This window comes from Manduca sexta, chromosome 12 (genome assembly GCF_014839805.1).
Source record: "Manduca sexta isolate Smith_Timp_Sample1 chromosome 12, JHU_Msex_v1.0, whole genome shotgun sequence".
NCBI lineage: Eukaryota > Metazoa > Arthropoda > Insecta > Lepidoptera > Sphingidae > Manduca > Manduca sexta.
In genome coordinates, this window is record NC_051126.1 from 260,696 (window position 1) to 265,097 (window position 4,402).

General features: G+C 40.5%; 1 protein-coding gene across 1 annotated transcript in view; it reads left to right on the forward strand.

The window, feature by feature from the left end:
• Positions 1–2,639: 2,639 nt before the first annotated feature.
• The window catches only part of LOC115449988 (cytochrome P450 9e2), a gene marked incomplete in the record, with an annotated part of 16,595 nt that continues 14,832 nt past the window's right edge, over positions 2,640–4,402 (forward strand). Inside the window, 1 exon segment of the mRNA XM_037437904.1 lies at positions 2,640–2,656.

Here is a 4,402-nt window from a genome sequence, read left to right on the forward strand (position 1 = left end):
TGATTTGCTCCTCTGGTCCGAAAATTTAGATTCCAATGGCTAAAAGGTATGCCAATGTTTTGAGCTAAGGTTGTCAGCCGGCAGCCTTGTTCAGACCACCGCACGTGTCAATCGATAATCTCCGATACGATCTATCGATCGAGATAGATTGCACAATCAACTCATTGTATGCTCTTTATTAACTCAACTTTATAAACACGTTTAGTGACATGTGTATGATGAAATTCCGAATTCCTGAAGGACTGCCTCGATGGCGCAGTTGTACTGCATGCGCGGTACGGCAGGGCTCTGAGGTCTTCGGTTCGAATCCCGGATCAGATAAAATGATATTTGGGTTTTTCTGCTCACATCAGCCCGAAGTCTGGTTTTTTTGCCCGATACGGCGATAGGCTCGCACCCTATCACACCATGTGACGCAACACACTTGGCGAAAAGAGGGTGCCCTAGTTGCGCCTCTGCGTCTATGTGTGTGTGAAACCTCATTCATGACTGTAAATAGGTAGTTGAATAATAGCCTACATTATCCGGTTCTAACAGGCCGGCATATTTGTGTCGACTATCTAGTGGTAATCATCTCTCGTCAGTCGACATTCTATTGGACCTCACCCACTTACCATCAGGTGTAGTTGGGTCACTTTGCCGGTACGCATTAAAAGAAACAAACGACAATACATCGTTGGGCCTACCTTTGGCCTTACCCAAAAATTAGAAATTCCTCGAAGTTTCAAAAAAGTATGACAGGGAAATTGCATTTTTTTTTAAAGCTTATTTAAACTTTTTTAATTAGGGTTACCATTAAATAATATATACAGTACATTTTAATACAAAAGTATTCAGTATAATAGCGTATGAATACCTTTTGAAGGTGTCTACAACTTCTTGCGCCCAATATGGTTAAGAAAGCCCTGTTAGCGACATTCATTAACTATAGACATCGTATTGAAATTTCCACGAGTACCCAGGGACAATTGAAATAAAAATCAGTCTGTATACAAAATAATTTATTTCAGTGGTGAATAAATAACATCTATATTCTATACTGTATTTCAATAAATGCTCTTCTATCACTACACGGCTAAGCATATTGTACAATGATATTTACTTATTGATTCAGGTCGTATAAACTATAATGCAGGTGCGGATTCAGGAAGGTGTCATGGGTGCTAAACCCCAGCGTGTTGTCAAATCAAAGCTGATATCTTTGGAACATAGAAAGCCTTCTTTTCCGAAAATTAATTAAATATTAGCCCTACATCGCCATATATAATGAAAATTGATTAAGCTGAACGCGGAAAGGACGCTTCAATGTAAATAGGCAAAATATAATACTTTTAACTATATACAATTCATATAAATGTGGTGAAGTTTGTATGTTTGGATGTAAAGAGGTAAGTCATCTCCACAACTATTTATTTAATTCCAAAATTTCTTTACTTTATCCCCACTAACAATATTAACTAGTATGGATTAGAAATCATTTCATTTCATAAAATTGGATGCAATAAATTAAAACAAAAAAGTCCCTGTTTAGTAAGATTCTACAAGCCTTATTGCATTATATTCAGTAGCGTTTATAACATATTTTATAATAAAAATAGTTCCTCTATTATAGTATACGATTTTTGATTACATACAAAAATTACATTCCAAGTTACAATATTGCAATGGGATCGTGACAATATTAAATATTGGTTCTATGCTAAAACCAGGGGCGTCGCCAGGGGACAGCGAGGGCAGCTGACCCCTAGAGGTTCTAAAACTCGAATGAATTCACCAATTCCATTCGTAATATTCCGTACGCTCAATTACGCTCCCTATGTTATTGTTAAAGTTGGGGGGTAGTGAACATGTGCATTCGACTTACCTACAATTCATACTTTTCTAATTCTCCATATCAACTTGCCCTCCCCTGGGCCATTGGTTGACGACGCTCTTGGCTGAGACTATGCTATATCGGTGGAAAAAGACTTCGCGATATTATTTTAACTTTTACGTCCCGATGTCTAAGGGCCTACTTCGAAAAACGAACATCCAAACATCGGTCCGAAACGAAGAAACGTCGAACTTCGGATTTATTTTTACTACCAAATTACTTGGATCCGTCACCGTTTTGTAGCTTAGTTTAGTGGCCTACCACTAAGGTAAGCTACAGAACCTATGAATTCCCCGTATTTATTTTTGGAGAAAGCAGTGTAACTTTAACCTCGCAGATAGTTTAAAAGGGATGGCGAAAGGCTATAAATTCTTCAAATTCCATGTCTGAAATATTGCGATGAAACCCATCGGATTAATCGTCGTATGCGTAACACTTCGTAGTAACAAAACGTGCGATCCGTCATCCGAAACTACGGATTTCGTTTTTCGAAGTAGACCCTCTGTAGTAACATTCCATAATAAGAAACAATAACAGCGAATAATTTTACGGCCGATTTCAATAAGTAATCCAAAGCTTATCGATTCGATCTTCCTTTGGAACCAATCAAAATAAGCCATTTGTATGCTTGTTAAAATAAATATTAAATTGTGATTTATCGCTTGCTTTAAGGGTGATGGAAAACATCGTGAGGAAACCTGCATATCTGAGAAGTTCTACAGGAATTTTGAGGGTGTGTGAAGTCTACCAATCCGCACTAGGCCAGCGTGGTGGACTAAGGCCTAATCCCTCTCAGTAGTAGGGCCCGTGTCCAACAGTGGGACAGTATATAATACAGGGTTAATATTATTATTAAGCATGATAAATAACTTACTTCTGATTGGGCCATTTTCGGGATCGATAAAAAGCGTTTGGGTTCGTTATTAACATCGACGTCGCACCAGATTTTCGACTTTCTGGTTGATAATAATTCGATTCACAATCGAAAACTTGATTTTACATAACCTATCTAATAATATTATGTATATTATATTTCATTATACAATATGTATCATCGTAGATCGGTTATCAATTTAATCTACCTGGGAATTAAAATCAAGTGATAAATTTAATCCACAAGGGTATTTGAAAAATTAATTACTCTGCAAAGACGATCTCCGATACGCGCCTGACAACGAAGGTACACACATTAAGCAACCCTGTCCCCCGGGCATAGAGCCCAGAACCCCACGCTTGGTGTTCAACCACTGCGCCAATGGGTTCTGGTAGGCTGTTCTTCACGAGTCTTGGCTCTGTAGTTGCTTCAATTGTTTGAGGACGGTGTCGAGCAACTTTCGTCTGTCTCTGCTCGTTCTTCTTTAGAACAGAGAAGACGGATGATTTTTGTTCAGCTTCTTTCAGTTTCTCGAGTAGTGTGGCGGCGTCGCGGGGTGTTACTAATGCGTATTTGCCGCCTTCGATGCCGACGTCATGCAGGTATGATGACCAGTCCCAGCCGGTGATCAGGTCTAGTAATTGACTGTGGAAGGAAATACATTTTCAGCTTTTATTTTTATGTTACTTTTCTTCATCATCAGCCTATATCTTTGTCCACTGCTGGACATAGGCCTCCCTCAATATGCGCCATTTTACCCTGTTTTCGGCCTGTCGCATCCAGTTCTTGCCAGCGACCTTTCGCAGATCGTCACTCCACCTAGCTGGAGGGCGTCCTATGTTTGCCGAGCCGTGGTCTCCACTCAAGAATTCGTTTACTCCACAACCTTTTTAGTAGGAATACTTTGTACCCGACGTAGTTGCGTCAACAGTACACATGGTACAAATCGAAGTAAAGGTCTCGTTTGGCAAAGGCGGGCCGGCATAATTTGGCGACCGTGAGTAAATAATTACCGTGAGTAAGTATATTATAGCTTTAACGGCTTAAAATCTACATAGCCAGCATACCGTAGGCTAGCGAAGTGGTCGAGTAGCTCGCCCTCCTTCAGCCCAGGCACTGGCTCGCCGGCGGCGAACTGCTCGCACTGTATGACGTCGAGGTTGAGCTGGTTGAGCGCGCCGGAGGAGATCTGCTTTGGCGGGGTCGAGCAGCAGGTTGCGCAGGCGCGTCGCGATGCGGTTGGTGGCCGCGCGGACTGCTGCCACTCTGCAGATTGAACATTATTATGTTGGCTTTATATTTCCACGCGGTGACTAGGCGTTTTGTGGTATGGCATAAGTAGCTTACATTTTTTAAAGATTCAAGTGAGGTTTAGATTTGTAAGAAAACTCGCATAAGTCGACTTCTGCAATTATTAACACACAAAAATTCACGGCAAACTTTGCTACTTGCAGGTCTTGCGGCAAGTCGCATCTTAGAATAATCGAAATATTCGAGCTGGTGTAAACGCATCATGGATTGAAACGTAGCATTAGATAACTTGTAGAAGAAAATCTTTAATTCACTAACCACTATCAATTTGAATTATTCGAGGTATAATAATAATAATAATATCAGCCCTGTATTATATACTTGCCCACTGCTGAGCACGGGCC